At 38.7% G+C, this 26,001-nt stretch overlaps 1 long non-coding RNA gene across 1 annotated transcript in view; it reads left to right on the forward strand.

The window, feature by feature from the left end:
• Positions 1-26,001, forward strand: part of LOC112448801 (uncharacterized) — a 76,805-nt gene that overhangs the window by 26,601 nt on the left and 24,203 nt on the right. Inside the window, exon 2 of the long non-coding RNA XR_003037201.2 lies at positions 14,060-14,105. This is a non-coding gene — a long non-coding RNA (uncharacterized lncRNA). The remainder of the gene's footprint in view (positions 1-14,059; positions 14,106-26,001) is intronic.

The raw sequence follows: 26,001 nt of genomic DNA on the forward strand, positions 1-26,001 counted from the left end.
ATGTTAGTTCCCAGTTTTTACTTATTTTGTATGACTTAGGTAATCCTATTGGTTTCCTTTAGTGTGTTCAGTTAATATTTCCTGAGGCATGGATTTATATGTATTTTATAATATCAGGCAGGGGAAGCATTCCTCTTGAAACATGCTAATTCCATAATAAAATTAAATGAAAGAGATGTAAACATCCTATATAAAGCCCATTTAAATATATCAGTTTTATACACTTTCATCTCAGTTCTGTTAACTTTTATATATTTAACTTTAGTGTTTTCATTAGAATACAGTTAACAAGCTTTGGTCTTACAAATGGAGTTTTAGAAGTTTTTCTTCTTTTGTTCCCTGTCCCTTTTATCTATTTTTATATTAAAAAGCTCTGAGATTCCCCAGAGTGGGGCTGAGCTACAGAGATCAGACCTTTGGTCTAACCAAATAATTGCTGAGCAGATGTCTCATGGTAAACTTTTTAGCCCCTTAAATATAATTTAAAACTGATGTAAATACAACAGACTTGTTTGGATTTTGACGTTGGGGACCAATAGGCATCCCTTCAGGCCCGTTTAACCCTAGGCAGTGTGGTAATGTTAAATCTTGTTTTAGTCACAAAATGTCCAGTTTATTTATCCCATTTTAAATAATTATCTATGGATTTGTTCATTTGAGATAATTCCTTTTAAAATTTCTACCTTGTTGGAAAATAGTAGTTAGACTTTCCTTACAAGTTTTTCTTATTAACATTAATTATTCAAATATGCTTATTAGCATCTGCAAGATCCATTAAGGGGAAACATGGACTACCAATGAACTTCTGAAACCAGTTTTTCTTACTTGTTTTAAACAATAGAAGTTCTTAGGTTAAATATCAGATATAATTGTCACCTTTAATTTGATTTTTGTTTTATAGGTACCAATAAAACAGCTGTTTATAATAAGAGCACTTTAGATTCACTAATTTGTTAGTTTCTTCAAATTTAAAAGGATCCATCATTTGGCCATCACTAAAATATATATCAAACCATTAAGATGCAAGAGTCGGCCCCATAAGACTGGGAGAGAATGTAACCTAAATCTGGAGAGTGTACTCTGAAAAAATAGTATGGCAAAGATGAAGTTTTCAAAACACATACATGCAAGCGCACATATACACAGAACATCCTAGGAAGATCAGGTAGAACATTTACAACTCAAAGACCCAGGAAGAGGAATGGAAGTTTCCCCTAGAAGGTCTTTGTTTAAAGTCAGAATTTTGAAAAGATATATTTACAAAGCCAATTTTTAACCTTAATTTAACTGCTTATGCAATTAAAAACACCCTCATTTTAGGGCGAGATTTCCTATAGTATAATTTCCCCAATTAACAAGGTACTTGCAAGTATGAACTCCATATATATAATACATGAATCTGACTGGGGTGTTAGTCAGAGGGTGGCTTTCTTACGCCCCTTGTTTTCATTTTTCAGAGATTCTATCTCCTGTTGAGAGAGTTAATTCTTAGGTAAGTTGATAAGGAGTCCAAGGGCCCTGAAAAGAAAAAAGGAGTCCGGGGCCTTTGAGGAGCAGAAAGGGGACCAGGGGCCTCGAGGAGGAGAAAAGGACAAACGTGTGTTGCTTTTTTCTTCCCTACATTACTTCATCTTAGAGAAGTCTCTCCCATCAGAAAGTTTCCATAAACCTCTTATTCTCATGAGAGGGCAGAGAGAATGAAAACCACAGTCATAGAAAACTAATTAAATTGATCACATGGATCACAACCCTGTCCAACTCAATGAAACTATGAGCCATGCCGTGAAGGGCCACCCAAATGGATGTGTCTTGGTGCACAGTTCTGACAAAATGTGGTCCATGGAGAAGGGAATGGCAAGCCACTTCAATATTCTTGCCTTGAGAACCCCATGAACAGTATGAAAAGGCAAAAAGATATGACACTGAAACTGAACTCCCCAGTTCGGTAGGTGCCCAATATGCTTCTGGAGAAGAATGCAGAAATAACACCAGAAAAAATGAAGAGACAGAGCCAAAGCAAAAACAACGTCCAGTTGTTGATGTGACTGGTAATGGTAGTAAAGTCCAATGCTGTAAAGAACAATATTGCATAGGAACCTGGAATGTTAGGTCCATGAATCAAGCTAAATTGGAAGCAGTCAAATAGGAGAAGGCAAGGGTGAACATCGACATTTTAGGAATCAGTGAACTAAAATGGACTGGAATGGGTGAATTTAACTCATATGACCATTATATTCACTACTGTGGACAAGAATCCCTTAGAAGAAATGGAGTAGCCCTCATAGTCAACAAAAGAGTCCAAAATGCAGTTCTTGGGTGCAGTCTCATAAACAACAGAATGATCTCTGTTCATTTCCAATGCAAACCATTCAATATCACGGTAATCCAACTCTATGCCCCAACCAGTAATGCTGAAGAAGCTGAAGTTGAATGGTTCTATAAAGACCTACAAGACCTTCTAGAACTAACACCCCAAAAACATGTCCTTTTCATTATACGGGACTGGAATGCAAATGTAGGAAGTCAAGAGACATCTGGAGTAATGGGCAAATTTGGGGTTGGAGTACAAAATGAAGCAGGGCAAAGGCTAACAGAGTTTGCCAAGAGAACACACTGGTCACAGCCAACACCCTCTTGCAACAACACAAGAGAAGACTCTACACATGGACATCACTAGATGGTCAATATCAAAATCAGGTTGATTGTATTCTTTGCAGCCAAAATGGAGAAGCTCTATATAGTCAGCAAAACAAGACTGGGAGCTGACTGTGGCACGAATGATGAACTCCTTATTGCTAAATTCAGACTTAAATTGAAGAAAGTAGGGAAAGTCAATAGATCATTCAGGTATGACCTAAATCAAATCCCTTACGATTATACAGTGGAAGTGACAAATAGATTCAAGGGATTAAATCTACTAGAGAGAGTGCTTGAAGAACTATGGATGGAGGTTCATGACATTGTACAGGAGGCAATGATCAAGACTATCCCCAAGGAAAAGAAATGCAAAAAGGCAAAATGGTTGTCTGAGGAAGCTATGAAAGGAAGAGAAGTGAAAAGCAAAGGAGAAAAGGAAAGATATACCCATGTGAATTCAGAATTCCAAACAATAGCAAGAAAGGATAAGAAAGCCCTTCTCAGTGATCAATGCAAAGAAATAGAGGAAACTATAGAATGGGAAAGATGAGATTTCTTCAAGGAAATTAGAGATACCAAGGGAACATTTCATGCAAAGATGAGCACAATAAAGGACAGAAAAGGTATGGACCTAACAGAAGCAAAAGATATTAAAAGAGGTGGAAAAAATACACAGAAGAACTAACAAAAAAACATCTTCATGACACAGATACCATGATGGTGTGATCACTCACCTAGAGCCAGACATCCTGGGATGTGAAGTCAAGTGGCCCCTAGGAAGCATCACTACAAACAAAGGTAGTGAAGGTGATGGAATTCCAGTTGAGCTATTTCAAATCCTAAAAGGTGATGCTGTGAAAGTGCTGCACTCAATATGCCAGCAAATTTGGAAAACTGAGCACTGGCCACAGGACTGGAAAAGATCAGTTTGCATTCCAATCCCAAAGAAAGGCAATGTCAAAGAATGCTTAAACTACCACACAATTGCACTCATCTCACATGCTAACAAAGTAATGCTCAAAATTCTCCAAGCCAGGTTTCAACAGTACATAAACTGTGTACTTCCAGATGTTCAAGCTGGATTTAGAAAAGGCAGAGGAACCAGAGATCAAATTGCCAACATCCACTGGATCTTTGAAAAAGCAAGAGAGTTGCAGAAAAATGTCTATTTCTGCTTATTGACTACGCCAAAGCCTTTGGCTGTGTGAATCACAACAATTTTCCACAGTGGAAAATTCTTCAAGAGATGGGAATACTAGAACACCTTACCTGCCTCCTGAGAAATCTGTATGCAGGTCAAGAAGCAACAGTTAGAACTGGACATGGAACAACAGACTGGTTCCAAATCAGGAAAGCAGTATGCCAAGGCTGTATATTGTCACCCTGCTTATTTAACTTTTATGCGAATACATCATGCAAAATGCCAGGCTGGATGAAGCACAAACTGGAATCAAGACTGCCAGGAGAAATATCAGTAACCTCAGGTGTGCATTAGCTACCACCCTTATGGCAGAAAGTGAAGAATAACTAAACAGCCTCTTGCTGAAAGTGAAAGAGGAGACAGAAAAAGTTGTCTTAAAACTCAACATTCAGAAAACAAAGGTCATGGCATCAAGTCCCATCACTTCATGGCAAATAGATGGGGAAACAGTGGAAACAATGAGATACTTTTTTGGGGAGAGTGGGCTCCAAAATCAGTGCAGATGGTGACAGCAGCCATGAATTAAAAGATGCATGCTCCTTGGGAAGAAAAGTTATGACCAACCTAGACAGCATATTAAAAAGCAGAGACATTACTTTGTCAACAAAGGTCCATCTAGTCAAAACTATGGTTTTCCCATTAGTCATGTATGGATGTGAGAGTTGGACTATAAAGAAAGCTGAGCACCAAAGAATTGATGCTTTTGAACTGTGTTGTTGAAGAAGACTCTTGAGAGTCCCTTGGTGCAAGGAGATCAACCAGTCCATCCTAAAGAAATCAGTCCTGAATAGTCAGTCATTGGAAGGATTGATGCTGAAGCTGAAACTCCAATATTTTGGCCACCTGATGCGAAGTACTGACTCATTTGAAAAGACCATGACGATGGGAAAAATTGAAGGCAGGAGGAGAAGGGGATGACTGAGGATGAGATGACTGGATAATATCACCAAATCAATAGACATGAGTTTGAACAAGCTCTGGGAATTGGTCGAGGATAGGGAAGCCTGGCATGCTGCAGTCTATGGGGTCACTTGGACTTCTGACTAATCCTATTATCTTAAGATGGAAGTTGTGGGAGTTGGTCTGGTAAGACCTTTACAATCTTGAAAAAGTATATAAGGCCTCATAAGACTAAGAGGGCATTCTCTGCCCTCTTCTGATGTCTATGTCAGAAGCTTTTCTATTCCTTTTTCACTGTAATAAAACTTTTGCCACACGAAGTTCTGAGTGCCTGAAGCCTCATATCTGGTCCCGAAGACAAATTCTCTTCTTTGGAGATCACAAAGGGAACACCATTCACTATAAGCTATCATCATCTTAAGTTGAATTTGTCAGGAACAAAATTGACTAGTAAAATCAGGTGGTAGACCTGTGTGATACTTGTGAGCTTGAGTCCTCCAGCCATCACCCAGAGCCCTTTCAGCTTGTCTTACATGTCTCAGCTTTTCCTTCCAGCAGTCTAAGACCACAATGGATGCTCAAATGGCTGAATGGCCAACTCTAATTTGTGACCTTTGGGTGAGCGAGTGTTTTAATTAATGAATGGATTTCCCTATGGAGCCACTGGTCTCTATCAATCTGGTAAATTTCTCAGTCACCTAAGAAAGCCATAACTGGCCAGGAGAAATCTTGTCTCTTTTCTTTCGAGCAAAGCTCTCATGCAATATCTTCACCTTTATCCTGAAAAATTCTATTAAGGCAGTGGAACTGGAAAAAAAAAAAAAAAAAGCATCAGATCAGGCTCTCACTTAACCACTCATCCAAGACCACTCAGTATCCTACAACTGAGCAAACCCTGGTGTCTTTCTTTCAACCAGCCCCATCCCCAGTACTTTCACTTAGGTGCGTATTCTTCAGTATTTTTCAATCAAGCCCCACCCAGTATCTCTCAGCTGGGAAGGGGCAGACCTACTATACCTCACCAAATAAAACTCAGGATCATCAACCAATACAGGAGATCCAAGAACCAGGAGAGACTCACTGAAATTCATGTGGACTCCCTTAGGATGCAGGTGGGCATAAGAAGCCTAGGATGGTACCAAGGCTCCGGGTCCTCTTAGTGTTCAGGTGACGGAGATAAATCTGCTCTGGCCCCTTTGGGGGTCACCATAGCTTTTGACTTAAGAGATAGTCTCAACCTTAAAGTTATGTTTTATTTCAGTAGGAAATTTTAGGGCTTCAGGCCCAGGAGGTATCATTTCGAGTGTTCCTGAGAGAAATGTTCTAAGGAGGCAAGGGGAGGAGCCAGGTTTTACAGAAGCTTTGCAGCAAAGAGCAGGTAGTCCATACATCTAAAGGGTCATTGTTAATTAAAGAAAGCCAGATAGCTGAAGTTAAGGAATTTAGTGGTTTTCTCTGTATGGGAAGATACAAGAGCCTGAACTCACTGAAATCACTCCTTCATATGCATCTCAGCTGCCTGGAGCCAGTATCCTGTGTTTTCACATCCTGGGCTTTCTTGGAACTCACTGCAAGAAGTGGATGCAGTCTGATGGCTGGTAGATCACAGGTATTCTTCTCCTTCCTGAGTGCCCATAGGGCTAACCAGCTCATACTGGGGCACTGCAATCACTGATGACTGTGACATTTTTGTTTACTGATATGGCAGGAAATATTTCGTCTCATCTTATTTGACTAGAATTTTTAGCACTTCAAGACTGGAAGGCAGCATCTCAAATAAACTTGAGAGAACTTCTCTGAGGAGATTGGAGGTGGGAAGCCAGGATATATAGGAGTTTTGCAACAAAGGTCAGGCAGCATAAATGTCAAAAGATTATTGTTAATTAAAGAAAACTAGAAATCTCACGGAGAAGGCAATGGCACCCCACTCCAATACTCTTGCCTGGAAAATCCCATGGATGGAGGAGCCCAGTAGGCTGCAGTCCATGGGGTCACTAAGAGTTGGACATGACTGAGCGACTTCACTTTCACTTTTCACTTTCATGCATTGGAGAAGGAAATGGCGGCCCACTCCAGTATTCTTGCCTGGAGAATCCCAGGGACGGGGGAGCCTGGTGGGCTGCCGTCTATGGGGTCGCACAGAGTCGGACACGACTGAAGCGACTTAGCAGCAGCAGAAATCTCAAGGAGTTTACTGCTTTTCTATGAGAAGATGTAAGAGTCTGAGCTTACTGAAATCGTTCCTTTGATATGTACTTCAACTGTCTTGGACCTATATCATGTGTTTTCATGTCCTGAGTTTCTTCAGGGCTCACCATAGGGAGCGACTACAGTTTAATGACTGGGAGATGGCAAGCATTCTTTTCTTTCTTGTGTACTCCCAGGATTCACTATCAGGGTAGTGGCTGCAATCATTGATGACTGTGACATCCTTTTACAGATACGGCAGTCAATATTCTATTTATCAAAGCAAACTGCCTTCCTTACCTTTTAAGTCCCAAACCGCTACCCCCACACTCTCTTTTGTCTTTAATTGAAAATGGTATTTAATGTGAGGGCTTCTGCCATCTTGGCCACTGACTGTTTTTCTTGGTCTCTCCCACATACACATCTCATTTTTCTCCTGTTAATCTATCTCATGTCAATTTAATTCTTAAACCAGTCAGAAAAACCTAAAAGGTACAGAAAATTTTCTTCCTCCCGCCATGTATATATTAGGTTGGTTCAAAAATAATTGTAATTTTGCATTTTTGAACTTTGCCATTTGATATTGGAATATATTCTTAAATGACTGTGATTATACATTATTTTAATGCACATTTCTCACTTGATGATTTTTGCTAACGATTTACTTGCTGTTCCTTTTTATATTTATTTTAGACTAGGGAAATGGTGTTAGACAAAAAGCAAATTCAAGCTTTTTCCTTATTTGAGTTCAAAATGGGTCATAAAGCAGCAGAGGCCACTGGCAACATCGACACGCATTTGGCCCAGAAATTACTAACAAACGTATAGTGCCGTGGTGGTACAAGAAGTTTTGCAAAAGAGATGAGAGCCTTGAAGATGAGGAGTGCAGTGGCTGGCTCTTGGAAGTTGACAATGACCAACTGAGAGCCATCATTGAAGTTGATCCTCTTACAACCACATGAAAGTTGCAGAAGGACTCAGCATGAACCATTCTATGGTCATTCAGCATTTGAAGCAAATTGGAAAGGTAAAAAAGCTCAATAAGTAGGTGCCTTGGAGCTGACCACAAATCATTTTGAAGTGTCATCTTCTCTTATTCTATACAACAACAAACCATTTATCAATTGGATTGTGATGTACGATGAAAAGTGGATTTTATACAACAACTGGCAATGACCATCTCAGTGGTTGGACCAAGAAGAAAGTCTAAAGTACTTCCCAAAGGCAAACTTGCACCCAAAAATGGTCATGGTCACTGTTTTGCAGTCTGCTGCCAGTCTGATCCACTCTAGCTTTCTGAATCCTGGCGAAACCATTACATCTGAGAAGTATGCTCAGCAAATCAGTGAGATGCACCAACAACGGCAGTGCCTGCAGCTGGCATTCAGCAACAGAATGGGCCCAATTGTTATCCATGACCAACACCCGACTGCACGTCACACAGCCAACACTTCAAAAGTTGTACAAAGTGGACTACAAAGTTTTGCCTCATCCACCATATTCACCTGACCTCTCACCAACCAACTACCATTTTTTCAAGCATCTCAACAACTTTCTGCAGGGAAAACGCTTCCACAACCAGCAGGAGGCAGAAAATAATTTCCAAGAGTTCATCAAATCCTGAAGCATGGATTTTTACATTACAGGAGTAAACAAACTTACTTCTCATTGGCAAAAATGTGTTGATTGTAATATTTCCTATTTTGATTAATAAAGATGTGTTTGAGCCTATTATAATTTAAAATTCACAGTCCAAAACCATAATTTCTTTTTCACCAACCTAATACATGCAGTATTGTAGTGAATTTATATCTTGTCTTCCAGAACGTTATTCCAATTATCTGAACTGTATGAGAGGTCTCATTTCATTGATGATGAAGATAATCATTTTTGAAACATTGGGTATTTTAAAACTTAAGAAAAATGGCTTTTTTTAAAAATGCGTTTCTTCTATTAAAAGTAAAACCTCTTTCCCAAAAAAATACCTATTAACCACTTGTATTTCCTACTTTGTGAGTCAATGTTCCAAAATTACTTTTGTCCTGATGTTAAATTTTTAACTTTTGTTTCTAAAAATTATTCTGCATAGTAAGAACAATAATTCACTGTTTTCCACAAATATTATTTATTTTATTTTATTTAACTTTACAATATTGTATTGGTTTTGCCATATATCAAAATGAATCTGCCACAGGTATACACGTGTTCCCCATCCTGAACCCTCCTCCCTCCTCCCTCCCCATACCATACTGGGTCGTCCCAGTGCACCAGCCCCAAGCATCCAGTATCGTGCATCGAACCTGGACTGGCGACTTGTTTCATTTATGATATTATACATATTTCAATGCCATTCTCCCAAATCATCCCACCCTCTCCCTCTCCCACAGAGTCCAAAAGACTGTTCTAGACATCAGTGTCTCTTTTGCTGTCTCACATACAGGGTTATTGTTACCATCTTTCTAAATTCCATATATATGCATTAGTATACTGTATTGGTGTTTTTCCTTCTGGCTTACTTCACTCTGTATAATAGGCTCCAGTTTCATCCACCTCATTAGAACTGATTCAAATGTATTCTTTTTAAATGGCTGAGTAATACTCCATTGTGTATATGTACCACAGCTTTCTTATCCATTCATCTGCTGATGGACATCTAGGTTGCTTCCATGTCCTGGCTATTATAAACAGTGCTGTGATGAACATTGGGGTACATGTGTCTCTTTCAATTCTGGTTTCCTCAGTGTGTATGCCCAGCAGTGGGATTGCTGGGTTGTATGGCAGTTCTATTTCCAGTTTTTTAAGGAATCTCCACACTGTTCTCCATAGTGGCTGTACTAGTTTGCATTCCCACCAACAGTGTAAGAGGGTTCCCTTTTCTCCACATCCTCTCCAGCATTTATTGCTTGTAGACTTTTGGATCGCAGCCATTCTGACTGGTGTGAAATGGTACCTCATTGTGGTTTTGATTTGCATTTCTCTGATAATGAGTGACGTTGAGCATCTTTTCATGTGTTTGTTAGCCATCTGTATGTCTTCTTTGGAGAAATGTCTGTTTAGTTCTTTGGCCCATTTTTTGATTGGGTCATTTATTTTTCTGAATTTGAGCTGTAGGAGTTGCTTGTATATTTTTGAGATTAGTTGTTTGTCTGTTGCTTCATTTGCTATTATTTTCTCCCATTCTGAAGGCTATCTTTTCACCTTGCTTATAGTTTCCTTTGTTGTGCAGAAGCTTTTAAGTTTAATTAGGTCCCATTTGTTTATTTTTGCTTTTATTTCCAATATTCTGGGAGGTGGGTCATAGAGGATCCTGTTGTGATGTATGTCGGAGAGTGTTTTGCCTATGTTCTCCTCTAGGAGTTTTATAGTTTCTAGTCTTACGTTTAGATCTTTAATCCATTTTGAGTTTGTTTTTGTGTATGGTGTTAGAAAGTGCTCTAGTTTCATTCTTTTACAAGTGATTGACCAGTTTTCCCAGCAACACTTGTTAAAGAGATTGTCTTTAATCCATTGTTGCCTCAGTCATGTCCGACTCTGTGCAACCCCACAGACGGCAGGCCACTAGGCTCCTCTTTCCCTGGGATTCTCCAGGCAAGAACACTGGAGTGATTCTTGCCTCCTTTGTCAAAGATAAGGTGTCCATATGTGCATGGATATCCTACACAAATACTATTAATTATTTTATGGTTTATTGTTTCTTTCCCTAAAACTTTTATTGAAATCCATATTCTACTTAAAGTATAATTATGCATTATTTAAATTTGAAACTAAAAATGACAGTAGTACATTTTTATATATATGCTTGCTCCTTGGAAGAAAAGCTGTGACCAACCTAGACAGCATATTAAAAAGCAGAGACATTACTTTGCCAACAAAGGTACATCCAGTCAAAGCTATGGCTTTTCCAGTAGTCATGTATGGATATGAGAGTTGGACCATAAAGAAAGCTGAGCGCCAAAGAATTGATGCATTTGAACTGTGGTGTTGGAGAAGACTCTTGAGAGTCCCTTGGACTGCAAGGAGATCCAACCAGTCCATCCTAAAGAAAATCAGTCCTGAGCATTCATTGGAAGGACTGATGCTGAAGCTGAAACTCCAATACTTTGGCCACCTGATGCGAAGAGCTGACTCATTGAAAAGACCCTGCTGCTGGGAAAGATTGAGGGCAGGAAGAGAGGGGACAACAGAGGATGAGATGGTTGGATGGCATCACTGACTCAATGGATATGAGTTTGTGTAAGCTCCGGGAGGTGGTGATGGACAGGGAAGCCTGGCATGCTGCAGTCCATGGGGTCGCAAAGAGTTGGACACAACTGAGCAACTGAACTGAACTGATATATTTTTATAAAAGAAAAAACTCACAAATATCCCTGAAATGAGTCTCTTGATGAATATTTATATCAGTATTAATGTCCTCTGAGTTGCTCCCATGCTATGTATGGTCTGGATCATGATTACAGCTGAAACCACTTACACTTTTATAGTATCTGGAACTTATATAAATGCAGTTCAGACATCAAGCTTTCTCTACTCACCAGCACCGCAGAAACCACTTATGATCACATACTGGAACCATCAGGTATATGTTAAAATGTTTAAACTTAGCTCAGCTAATTTAAGCCCTAAGATGTGACTTACTTGTGAAGTCTATTTCTCTTTAGCTGTATTTATCAATGTAAGATTATTAGGAGAAAGGGTATGGACTTTTCCTCTGTTGACAGATGGTGGGGATAGTGAAGTGCCTGTGATGCATTGAACTTTTTGACTTTGTGCTCAAAAAGTCTGTCTCTCAAAGGAGCCTTTCTTTGGCAGGTAGAGTGACTGCCAAAAGCTTCAAGGGGGACAATATATTTCTTTGACATTATATCTGAATTATTGCCCTGAAGTCGGGCAGGGCACTTGTATGTGTGAGCACTTAAGGCTTTCAAATAGAAAGCAGGCCTCAGGTTTCAGAGACATTTATTAAGAGTTATGAATTTTACTTTCTCATGAATTGCTGAAGATAAAACATTCTAATACAATAAAAAAGTGAAACTGTGGCATAAAAGTGCATTCAGAAAACATATAATTGTCACACCAAAAATTAATGAAAGTGTCAAAGAACTAAGTCATAAGTCATATTTGGAACACAGCCAAGCTCTGGATGCAGACAAACTAATAAATGAATTCTAAAGTGTTTCCTTGAGTCTCCTTTGAGTATTCACTCTTTTGTAATGTGTTAGTTTTAAAGACAGAAATGGCTAGTCTTTTTTTTTCTAACCAAGCTTAATCTAAGAACAACCCTTTGCATCAATTCTTTCTCTAATAAATATTACAAATGAGTTTTGTGTATATAGAACATTCTCAAAAATAAAATCTTCTAATTCAGTCATATATGTGTATTGAGTACCTACTATGTTCTAAGTTCTTACTTAGATGTTAGAGTTAAAATAGACATGTATGATATATAGATATATATATATACATGCATGGCCAATGAAAAGTAAAGTTTCTTGGATTGTTCATGTGGTTGAGACTGGCTTTCTTTCGATTTGTAATTCTAGGTCATACTTGTCATTGCTTCCATCAGTTTAGGTGTGGCTATGTCGGGTCAGTGCCTCCTCATCTATAAGCTTTGTTAACCCAACCGATCATCTCTACAATTTCACAGAGACTTTAATATGTATACAGCCTGATCTTAGCTGGACCACTAATGACATAAATGCCCTGACTGGGAAAAACTACCTGAGTTTGGACAATGAAATCTTGATAGATTGTTAATGGAAAGATTCTTCTCAATTATGATGAACAGTAACAGTCTTAACCAATAGCATTATCATGCTTGTGTGTGTTAGTGGCTCAGTCATGTCTGACTCTGAAACCGCACAGACTGCAGCCTGCCAGGCTTCTCCACCCATGGGATTCTCCAGGCAAGAATACTGGAGCAGATTGCCGTTCCCTTCTCCAGAGGATCTTCCTGACCCAGGAATTGAACCCTGGTCTCCAGCATTGCAGGCAGATTCACCATTTAAGCTTCAGGGAAGTCCTCTTATCATGCTTAGTGGTGAAATTAAGTGGGCATTTTAATTATATTGGGACCCATGAACTATACAGCCCATGGAATTCTCCAGACCAGAATACTGGAGTGGGTAGCTGTTCCCTTCTCCAGGGGATCTTCTCAACCCAGGGATCGAACTCAGATCTCCCACATTGCATGCAGATTCTTTACCAGCTGAGCCACCCGGAAATCCCATTGGGAAACCAGATAAGGTCAACTAGTGTCTCCACCTTTATTCAATAGTGTTTCAGAAGTTTTAGCTGAGGGAACAAAATAAAAAAGAAATTTGAAGTATTACTGTGATGACAATGTGATTATTATTTTTAGATAATATAAGATTAAACTGGTAAACCAAAGAGACTAATAAAGAGGCAAGTACTTTGTGTAGAAAAAAAGTGAATGTATAAATATCAATAATTTCCATACACCAAAAATATTCCATTTAAAAATGTAGTAGAAATATACCATAGTTATATGTATGACATATCTCTGATCAAGATAATTGCAATATATTTATTAACTACTTTAAGAAGATATAGATAAGAAAAATTGCAAATGACTTAAACAAATGAACAAATGATAGAAACAAAATAAAAACAGTCTGGTGAAGGTATGAGGACATAGACATTTTCACAGACCATTTTAGATTGTTTATAGTATGAGAGTATAGCTTGTCAACACAAAAAATTTAAAAATTGCAATTATTCACTGGTAATACAGTTTTTCAGAATGTACTTTAAACAAAAAAAATTAAGCATGTATGCAAGATCTTCTCTATATGAAACATTAATTTTACTACTGAGAACTGGAAGCAGTAAAAAAAAGTCTAGAATCAGGGACATATTAAACACATTACAGAGTTCTAGTAACACAAAGCTTGTTGCAACATCAGATCTCAGGTTACTCTAAGATGCTTATTGCTATGGAAATATGATCATGCATTTTACATGGAAAATTAACTATAAAACATGCACTGTGGGATTTCAGTTCTGGGATGATATAGGAGGCAGACATGTGAATACCTAATAGGCATTCCAAACAATGTAGCAGAGGAAGAAAAGGAGTTGATTCCTAATATCCATTCTTCTTTCTTCCTGCAGGCATTAAGATCCTGAATTTTAGCTGATCACAAGCTGCCTGGCTAAGGTCTGTATAATACAGTCTCCGTAAGTAGTTGTAGCCTAGTGACTAAGTTCTGGGCATTGGTATGTGTATGGAAGTGATGTGGACAAATTCCAAGTCATTGCTTTAAAGAAAGGGAGCATTCTTCCCTTTCCTCCTTCATCTTGCTTTCTGGTATTTGGATGTAGTCTTAAAACATCTTCAACAAGGTGGAGGACATAAGAAAATGTATATTCAAAAAATTTATGTATCGGGAAATGGGAAGGTAGAAGGGAAGTAGTACAAAAAACAGTCAGAAAAATTAGAGATAGAAACAGAAGTCAGAAGTAGTGTGGAGAGAAGGAAAATGCCATTGTTTTGACATTTTAAAAATTAAGTGTGGAAACCGAAATGTTTTCCACTTTGGAAAGCTGTGTGGAAAGCCCCTCAGTTTTTCCACCTCGCTCTACCATGGCCCTCCCACCCACTGCTTCCCCACTGCGAACACAATTTTAAACTAAGCGTGTGTTCTTTGTCTTACACTTATTTTCTAGTTATTCTGTTAAACAGAAGCTACCCTGGTAGCTCAGTTGGTAAAGAATCCGCCTGCAATGCTGGAGACCTGGGTTCAATCCCTGGGTTGGGAAGATTCCCTGGAGAAGGGAATGGCTACCCCCTCAAGTATTCTTGCCTGGAGAATTCCTCAGACAGAGGAGCCTGGCGGGATACAGGCCATGGGTTGCAGAGTCGGACACGACTGAGCAACTAAGCACACACACATAACTAAGGCTAAATTCTGATAGCCAGACAGTTCTTTCAGGTTTTGCAGCCATAAGGATAAATCTATTCCTTGCATTTGCTGCCATCTGCTGGCTTTGTTTGTGCTAGCATACTCAGTACTTGTGCCTGCTTATTCCTGCACTTCAGGTAGTCCAGGTTCTGTGATTTTCTTTATGTTATTTGTTGCTGTTCGTAGCTAAGTCATGTCTGACTCTTTGCGACCCCATGGTCTGCAGCACTCCAGACTTCCTGGTCCTTCACTGTCTCCCAGAGTTTGGTGAAACTCAAGTCCATTGAGTCTGTGATATCATTCAACCATCTCATCTTCTGTTATTGCCTTCTCTTTCTGCCCTCAATCTTTTCCAGCATCAAGGTTTTTCCAGTGAGTCAGTTCTTTGCATCATGTGGCCAAAGTATTGGAGCTTCAGCTTCAGCATCAGTCCTTTAAATGAATATTCAAGATTGATTTCCTTTAGGATTGACAGGTTTGATCTCCTTGCTGTCCAAGGAACTGTTAAGAGTCTTCTCCAGCAGTACATTTGAAAGCATCTATTCTTCAGCATTCAGCCTTCTTAATGGTCCAACTCTCACATCCATACATGACTATTGGTAAAACCATAGCTTTAACTAGATGGACTTTGGTCAGCAAAGTGATATCTCTGCTTTTTAACATACTGTCTAGGTTTGTCATAGCTTTTCTTCCAAGGAGTGTCTTTTAATTTTATGGCTGCAGTCACCATCCACAGTGATTTTGGAGCCCAAGAAAAACCTGCCACTGTTTCCATTGTTTCCCAATCTATTTGCCATGAAGTGATGGGACCAGATGCCTTGATCTTATTTTTTTGAATGTTGACTTTTAAGCCAGCTTTTAACTCTCCTCTTTCACCTTCTTCAAGAGGCTCTTTAGTTTCTCTTCCCTTTCTGCCATTAGAGTGGTATCATCTGCATATCTGAGGTTGTTGATATTTCTCCCAGCAATCTTGATTCCACTTGTGATTCATCCAGTCCAGCATTTTGCATGAGGTACTCTGCATATAAGTTAAATAAACAGGATGACAATATATAGCCTTGACATACTCTTTTCCCAATTTTGAAACAGTCCATTGTTTCATGTCAATTTTTAACTGTTGCTTCTTGACCTCCTCTGGTTTCTCAGGAGGCAGGTAAGGTGTTCTGGTATTCCCATCTATTTCAGAATTTTCTACAGTTTGTTGTGATCCACACAGACAAAGGCTTTAGCATAGTCAATGAAGCAGAACTAGATGTTTCTTTCTGGAATTCTCTTGCTTTCTCTATGATCCAAAGGATGTTGGCAATCTCTGGTTCTTCTGTCTTTTCTATTTACCTGCCTTTCATTCTTGATTAAGTAATTTTGAAAAGTCAAAGAGTCTTTCTTAACCCTGGTTTCCTCATCCATAAAGTAAGAATTATAATAAAGCTTGCTTTACAATTTTGTTTATCAGCCACTAAGATAATGCTTTGCAAAATTCTAAACAGCTGTTTTTAGAATGTCAGGGTATCTTGACTCTGATACCAGGCACAGTCACTTTTTTAAGTATTATTAATAAATTACCAACAATTCAACATAGCTGTAAAGTTTCACCTGAATAGTTTCAAGTTATAAAACATGCAGAACATAAAAAAGAAAAAGAAAGCACTGAATACCATCACAGAACCATTCAAGTTTACGTGTAAATCTGGATCTCATATGAAAACAAATCGATTCAATTTTAGGGGTCTGGTCTGCTTTTAATAAGTGTCCACCTTAGCAGGGAGTGGCTATGACACATTATCAAATATTATCAATATGTGCCAGGGACACAATTCTTTCATTTTTGAATATTAATAAAATAGAAAACAAATCACAGCTTTGTTTAAGCTGCTGATGAAACTAGCTTTAAACATACTACAGAAGTTAGAAAGAAGTTGATGGAATCTAGAGCACAAAGCAAAATTGTGAAAGACCTTTGGGGAACAGAAAGTTGGTAGGGTATTTATGAGGGAAGAAACTGGGGACCTGAGGTGGGGCAGGGCCAAAAGCCGAATGAGACAACATACTGTGGAAGTGCTTTCTGGTGTGTTCCACTCTTTTCTTCATCAACGTCAACAAAGAGAACATTACAGTGTAAACTAAAGTAGTCCAGCTGGGGTAGAAGACAGATTCTTGCAGTGATCCTGTCCCACCCCAGGAGTCACACAATGTCAACCTAAGGAAAGAGCACTTTGAAAATAGGAGTGGACATATTTGATGATCTTCGATGGGAAAGGTCACTTAAAATGAGTTGAGACTCGATGGGAATGCCAGATATCCTTGGCCCTGAAGTATTATCCCAAAGACACTTTTAAACTCACTTTGACAGGCCTACCATAGAACTGTGGCATCCAGGTTTACAATAAAGACAAGATATGCCATTTACAGCAACCTGGATAGACCTAGAGATTGTCATACTGAGTGAAACAAGTCAGATAGAAAGAGAGAAATATGTTATCTATCACTTACATGCAGTCTTAAAAAGTAATATAAATGAATTTATTTATAAAACAGAAACAGACTCACAGACTTAGAGAACAAGCTTATGGTTACCAAGGTGAAAGGGTTGGAAGGAGGTATAGGGAGTCTGGAATTGACATGTATACACTGCTCTATTTAAAATGGATAATCATCAAGGACCTGCTGTAAATCACAAGGAACTCTGCTGAATATAATGTAACAACCAAAATGTAAAAGAATTTGAAAAAGAATAGATACAATGTATATGTATAACTGAATCATTTTGCTGTACACTTGAAACTAACACAATGCTGTTAATCAATTATACTCCAATGTAAAATAAAATTTAAAAAAACAGTGAAAAACCCCCCAATACAGATAAGATAACTGACACCAAAAAGCAATAAGAAATCATAGGGGAAAATGACAAGACTAAGGTCTATGAAAGAAACAAGAGAATAAATAAATTTTCAGATAGATATTAAGCTTACAAATTTTGAACTTAAAAAGCACCACATATAATTCTTTTAAATAGGATATAAAATTGGTAGCAGACATGTAAGTATATAAAAAAACAATTTACAATATAGGTATGAAGAATATAAAATAGGAAATAAAGAACTAAAAATAGAATAAAGAAAAAAATTAGTAACTGGAGGCTGAGATCATGTAATATTTTATAGAAAGCACAGAAAAAGATTAAAAAGTTGGCAAAATAAAAGATAAGTCTAGAGATATGAAATATAAAAATAGAAGAGCCATCATCCATAGACTGTATATATCAGACAGAGAAAAAATGTAGAAAGGAATAATTGAAATAATATATGTCTTCTGTTTAAAGGAAGATGAAAAATGCAACTATAACCTTAAACTTTTTTTTTCTTTTTTTTTTTAATTTTTTTTTTTTTTTTACCTTACAATATTGTATTGGTTTTGCCATACGGCAACATGCATCCGCCACGGGTGTACACATGTTTCCAATTCTGAACCCCCCTCCCATCTCCCTCCCCATACCATCCCTCTGGGTCATCCCAGTGCACCAGCCCCAAGCTTCCTGTATCCTGCATTGAACCTGGACTGGTGATTCATTTCTTATATGATATTACACATGTTTTAATGCCATTCTCCCAAATCATCCTCCTCCTCTCCCACAGAGTCCAAAAGACTGTTCTATATATCAGTGTCTCTTTTGCTGTCTCGTATACAGGGTTGTCATACCATCTTTCTAAATTCCATATATATGCATTAGTATACTTATGGCAGAAAGTGAAGAGGAACTAAAAAGCCTCTTGATGAAGGTGAAAGTGGAGAGTGAAAAAGTTGGCTTAAAGCTCAGCATCCGGTCCCATCACTTCATGGGAAATAGATGGGGTAACAGTGGAAACAGTGTCAGACTTTATTTTTCTGGGCTCCAAAATCACTGAAGATGGTGACTGCAGCCATGAAATTAAAAGACGCTTACTCCTTGGAAGGAAAGTTATGACCAACCTAGATAGCATATTCAAAAGCAGAGACATTACTTTGCCAACAAAGGTTCATCTAGTCAAGGCTATGGTTTTTCCTGTGGTCATGTATGGATGTGAGAGTTGGACTGTGAAGAAGGCTGAGCACCGAAGAATTGATGCTTTTGAACTGTGGTGTTGGAGAAGACTCTTGAGAGTCCTTTGGACTGCAAGGAGATCCAACCAGTCCATTCTAAAGGAGATCAGCCCTGGGTGTTCCTTGGAAGGAATGATGCTAAAGCTGAAACTCCAGTACTTTGGCCACCTCATGCGAAGAGTTGACTCATTGGAAAAGACTCTGATGCTTGAGGGATTGGGGGCAGAAGGAGAAGGGGATGACAGAGGATGAGATGGCTGGATGGCATCACTGACTCGATGGACATGAGTCTGAGTGAACTCCGGGAGTTGGTAATGGACAGGGAGGCCTGGCATGCTGCAATTCATGAGGTCGCAAAGAATCGGACATGACTGACTGACTGACCTGATCTGATCTGATACTGTATTGGTGTTTTTCTTTCTGGCTTACTTCACTCTGTATAATAGGCTACAGTTTCATCCACCTCATTAGAACTGATTCAAATGTATTCTTTTTAATGGCTGAGTAATACTCCATTGTGTATATGTACCACAGCTTTCTTATCCATTCAGCTGCTGATAGACATCTAGGTTGCTTCCAAAAATATACAAGCAACTCCTGCAGCTCAATTCCAGAAAAATAAACGACCCAATCAAAAAATGGGCCAAAGAACTAAATAGACATTTCTCCAAAGAAGACATACAGATGGCTAACAAATACATGAAAAGATGCTCAACGTCACTCATTATCAGAGAAATGCAAATCAAAACCACAGTGAGGTACCATCTCATGCCAGTCAGAATGGCTGCAATCCAAAAGTCTACGAACAATAAATGCTGGAGAGGGTGTGGAGAAAAGGGAACCCTCTTACACTGTTGGTGGGAATGCAAACTAGTACAGCCACTATGGAGAACAGTGTGGAGATTCCTTAAAAAACTGGAAATAGAACTGCCATACGACCCAGCAATCCCACTGCTGGGCATACACACTGAGGAAACCAGAATTGAAAGAGACACATGTACCCCAATGTTCATTGCAGCACTGTTTATAATAGCCAGGACATGGAAGCAACCTAGATGTCCATCAGCAGATGAATGGATATAACCTTAAACTTAAAGGTAAAAGCCCACTTATATATATATATTGCTATAATATTTGAGATCACCCAATAAAGAAAACATTCTAAAGGCTTCCAGAGAGGAAAATAGCCTACAAAAGTATAAGTATCAGATTAAAATCATATTTCCCAACAACTGCATTGCATGCCAGAAAGTAATAGAATAATATTATTTATGAATTGATGGAAGATAAATCTGAACATAAATTTTTTTATCAAGTAAGGCTATAATATAAATGTGAGAACAAAATATTATCCTCAGGCATATGAGACTGCATAAAATTTAATATGCAAAATTTTCTTTGAAAACACTTTTGGAGGAAGTACTCAAAAATAGAAATGGACTCAGGAAGAAACAAAATTTAGAAGATAACATTGGATAAGTGAGTTAAAAAAGCTTTAAAGTGGTCTAAATAAATAATATCCCCAAATTAAGAAAGGGCAGAAAAATATACTTGGTGAGGTTATCTACATATCAGAAGGAAGAAAGAAATGAATATTGTCCTTAAGAGATGGGAAGAAATACACATAAGTATACATAAAATTAAATATGTGTATGAATCACCAAGACTAAAAATCAAATAAACAAACTTAAATCAGAAGAGAAAGTAAATTTAAATCATTTAATGCTATTAAGAGTGAAGAAGGAACACAAAGTAACTAGAGTCTGAAATAAATATGATATATAGAAAACTGGACATACAAAAGCAGAAGTCCTAATATAACTGTAAATATAACAAATGTAAAAGGATTGCTGCTGCTGCTAAGTCGCTTCAGTCGTATCCGACTGTGTGACCCCATAGACGGCAGTCCACCAGGCTCCCTCATCCCTGGGATTCTCCAGGCAAGAAACTGGAGTGGGTTGCCATTTCCTTCTCCAGGAGATTTTCTCAACCCAGGGATTGAACCCAGGTCTCCCGCCTTGCAGGCAGACGCTTTACCATCTTAGCTAAATAATTCTTTTTGCTATTTTTTTTAATTGATTGATAGTTGGTTTACAATATTGGTTTGATTTCTGTCATACATCAACATGAATTAACCATAGGTGTATATATTGTCTCTCCCTCTTGAATCTCTCCCACTTTCTTCATTGAAGAAGAAAGACAATAAAATATTGAATAAAATGTAGTAATTTAAATTAAAAGTATGGCATATAGATAAGGTTTTCAGAAGAATATTAGCAAAACTGCACAGTGAGTAGGAAAGTAAATGCAAAGAAGTAGCAAGGACAAAAATAATAAAAAATGACTAATAAGGGTAAAAGTAGAAAATTAAGATTTATACTGAATCTTTGCTATATAAATGAGGGAGAAGAATAGATTGCCTAGTAAGGCATAATTTTATTAATCAACTTTAAAAGTACATAATAATATACAGAGCACATAATATAACATTGTGTAGATTTTATCTCTGGGGAAGTTAAGACAGAAATCTGTTTATGTAAATTATCCTTTTGGTGAAAAAAGGAGAAAATGGTACAATCATTTCATTGAGGCAAGAAAAGCATTTGATAATTTTCAATCCTAGTCTCTGATAGAAAATGTCAGAATATAAGAAGTAAAAGGGAATCCTTTTATTTTGAAAAAGAAATAACCTACCCTGATGATAATGATCATGGCATCTGGTTCCATCACTTCATGGCAAATAGAAGGGGAAACAGTGGAAAAAGTGTCAGACTTTATTTTTGGGGGCTCCAAACTCACTGCAGATGGTGATTGCAGCCATGAAATTAAAAGACACTTACTCCTTGGAAGGAAAGTTATGACCAACCTAGATAGCATAATCAAAAACAGAGATATTACTTTGCCAACAAAGGTCCGTCTAGTCAAGGCTATGGTTTTTGCAAGGTTTTGTATGGATGTGAGAGTTGGACTGTGAAGAAAGCTGAGTGTCAAAGAATTGATGCTTTTGAACTGTGGTGTTGGAGAAGACTCTTGAGAGTCCCTTGGACCGCAAGGAGATCCAACCAGTCCATCCTAAAGGAGACCAGTCCTGGGTGTTCATTGGAAGGAATGATGTTGAAGCTGAAACTCCAATACTTTGGCCACCTCATGTGAAGAATTGACTCATGGAAAAGACCCTGATGCTGAGAGATTGGGGGCAGGAGGACAAGGGGACGACAGAGAATGAGATGGCTGGATGGCATCATGACTCGATGGACATGAGTTTGGGTAAACTCCGGGAGTTGGTGATGGACAGGGAGGCCTGGCGTGCTGCGATTCATGGGGCCACAGAGTCAGGCACGACTGAACGACTGAACTGATGATAATGGGCTTAACAAAGGACAGAAATGGAATGGACCTAACAGAAGCAGAAGATATTAAGAAGAGGTGGCAAGAATACACAGAAGAACTGTACAAAAAAGATCTTCACGACCCAGATAATCACGATGGTGTGATCACTCACCTAGAACCAGACATCCTGGAATGTGAAGTCAAGTGGGCCTTAGGAAGTGTCACTACCAACAAAGCTAGTGGAGGTGATGGAATTCCAGTTGAGCTATTTCAAATCCTGAAAGATGATGCTGTGAAAGTGCTGCACTCAATATGCCAGCAAATATGGAAAAAACAGCAGTGTCCACAGGACTGGAAAATGTCAGTTTTCATCCCAGTCCCAAAGAAAGGCAATGCCAAAGAATGCTCAAACTACTACATAACTGCACTCATCTCACACACTAGTAAAGTAATGCTTAAAATTCTCCAGGCCAGGCTTCAGCAATACATGAACCGTGAACATCCAGATGTTCAAGCTGGTTTTAGAAAAGGCAGAGGAACCAGATATCAAATTGCCAGCATCTGCTGGATCATCAAAAAAGCAAGAGAGTTCCAGAAAAACATCTATTTCTTCTTTATTGACTATGCCCAAGCCTTTGACTGTGTGGATCACAAGAAACTGTGGAAAATTCTGAAAGAGATGGGAATACCAGACCACCTGACCTGCCTCTTGGGAAACCTGTATGCAGGTCAGGAAGCGACAGTTAGGACTGGACGTGGAACATCAGACTGGTTCCAAATAGGAAAAGGAGTATGTCAAGGCTGTATATTATCACCCTGCTTATTTAACTTATATGCAGAGTACATCATGAGAAATGCTGGGCTGGAAGAAGCACAAGCTGGAATCAAGATTGCCGGGAGAAATATCAGTAACCTCAGATATGTAGATGACACCACCCTTATGGCAGAAAGTGAAGAACTAAAAAGCCTCTTGATTAAAGTGAAAGAGGAGAGTGAAAAAGTTGGCTTAAAGCTCAATGTTCAGAAAACTAAGATCATGGCATCCAGTCCCATTACTTCACGGCAGATATGTGGGGAAACAGTGAAAACGATGGCTGACTTTATTTCTGGGCTCCAAAATCACTGCAGATGGCAATTGCAACAACATAATTAAAATACCCTTACTCTTTGGAAGGAAAGTTATGACCAGCCTAGACAGCATATTCAAAAGCAGAGACATTAAAGTAATGGCAAAGTGCCAAAAAAGGTCTGTCTAGTCAAGGCTATGGTTTTTCCTGTGGTCATGTATGGATGTGAGATTTGGACTATAAACAAAGCTGAGCACAGAAGAATTGATGCTTTTGAACTATGGTGTTGGAGAAGACTCTTGAGAGTCCCTTGCACTGCAAGGATACCCTACCAGTCCATCCTAAAGGAGATCACTCCTGGGTGTTCTATTGGAAGGACTGATGTTGAGGCTGAAACACCAACACTTTGGCCACCTGATGCAAAGAGCTGACTGATTGAAAAAGACCCTGATGCTGGGAAAGATTGAGGGCAGGAGGAGAAGAGGACGACAGAGGATGAGATGGTTGGATGACGTCATTGACTCAATGGACATGGGTTTGGGTGGACTCCGGGAATTTGAATGGACAGGGAGGCCTGGAGTGCTGCAGTTCATGGGGTCACAAAGTGTCAGACACAACTGAGTGACTGAACTGAACTGAACTGATGATAATGAGTTCAGTCACTCAGTGGTGTCTGACTTTGTGTGACCCCAGGAACCGCAGCACACCAGGCCTTCGTGTCCATCACCAACTCCTAGAGCCTACACATACTCATGTCCATCGAGTCGATGATGCCATCCAACCATCTCATCCTATGTTGTCCTCTTCTCCTCCCACCCTCAATCTTTCCTAGCATCAGGGTTTTTTCAAATGAGTCAGTTCTTCACATCAGGTGGCCAAATATTGGAGTTTTAGCTTCAACATCAGTCTTTCCAATGAATATACAGGACTGATTTCCTTTAGGATGAACTGGTTGGTTCTCCTTACAGTCCAAGGGACCCTCAAGAGTCTTCTCCAACACCACACTTCAAAAGCATCAATTCTTCAGTGCTAAGCTTTCTTTATTGTCCAACTCTCACATCCATACATGACTACTGGAAAAACCATAGCCTTGACTAGACGGACCTTTGTTGACAAAGTAATGTCTCTGCTTTTTAATATGCTGTCTAGACTGGTTATAACTTTTCTTCCAAGGAGCAAGCATCTTTTAATTTCATGACTGCAGTCACCATCTACAGTGACCTTGGAGCCAAAAAAAATAAAGTCTGTCACTGTTTCCACTGTTTCCCCATCTATTTGCCATGAAGTGATGGGACCAGATGCCATGATCTGAGTTTTCTGAATGTTGAGTTTTAAGCCAACTTCTTCACTATCCTCTTTCACTTTATCAAGAGGCTCTTTAGTTCTTATGATAATAGCAAACCTTTTAATGCATTACATTAGGATGAAATATCAACAACCTCAGATATGCAAATGATGCCACTCTAATGGCAGAAAGTGAGAGGAACTAAAGAGACTCTTGATGGGGGTAAAAGAGGAGAGTGAAAAGCTAGCTTAAAACTCAGCATTCAACAAACTAAGACCATGGCATTAAGTCCCATCATTTCTGGCAAATAGATGGAGAAAAAGTGAAAACAGTAGCATAATTTATTTTCTTGGGCTCCAAAATCACTGCAGACAGTGACTGCAGCCACAAAATTAAAAGGCTTGCTCCTTGGAACAAAAGCTATGACCAAACCTAGACAACATATTAAAAAGCAGAGATATCACTTTGCCAACAAAGGTCCATATCGTCAAAGCTATAGTTTTTCCAATAGTCATCTACAAATGTGAGAGTTGGACCTTAAAGAAGGCTGAGAGCCAAAGAATTGATGCTTTCAAACTGTGGTGCTGGAGAAGACTCTTGAAAGACCTTTGGACAGCAAGGAGATCAAACCTGTCAATCCTAAAGGAAATCAACCCTGAATACTCAATGGAAGGACTGATGCTGAAGCTGAAAATCCAATATTTGGCCACCTGATATGAAGAACTAACTCATTGGTAAAGACCCTGATGCTGTGAAAGATTGAAGGTAGGAAGAGAAGGGGATGACAGAAGATGAGATGGTTGGATGGCATCACCGACTCAATGGATATGAGTTTGACCAAATTTGGGGAGACAGTGAAAGACAGGGGATCTTGGTGTGCTGCAGTGCCTGGAGTTCCAGAGTCAGGCATGACTTGGCTACTGAACAAAAATAACAGGATGAGATGTAGGGAATTTCCTGGTATCATCATTCCCTGATGTGCAGTGCGGAATTGAAAACAATTTATATATCTATTACTATGGTAAATAATAGTAGAATTTCTTTTCTTTGTAAGGGATGGAATACTATAAAGTGTTCTAAAATTAGTAAAATTTATACAACACCATGATTAGATTTTTAAAAGAGTAGTAAGTTTAAAGTAAGAAAGTCTATTACTGTTAATTTTTAAAACTTGCAAGTATCAGCATATACTTTTCAACAACATATGCATAACTTAAAATGCATTTTAAATACTCTAGATTTGGTGAGTATAGAGTCAGACTCCAGTCAAGAAAATGGAATCCATGCCAGGTAGTTTAATATGGAGAGACAAGGAGGAAAATCACCTGCATTTTCCCCTTCTCTCCTTTCTTGTGCCTCCTATTGACCCAGCCTAACATGACAACAGAG

The sequence above is a fragment of the Bos taurus genome, chromosome 11 (genome assembly GCF_002263795.3).
Source record: "Bos taurus isolate L1 Dominette 01449 registration number 42190680 breed Hereford chromosome 11, ARS-UCD2.0, whole genome shotgun sequence".
NCBI lineage: Eukaryota > Metazoa > Chordata > Mammalia > Artiodactyla > Bovidae > Bos > Bos taurus.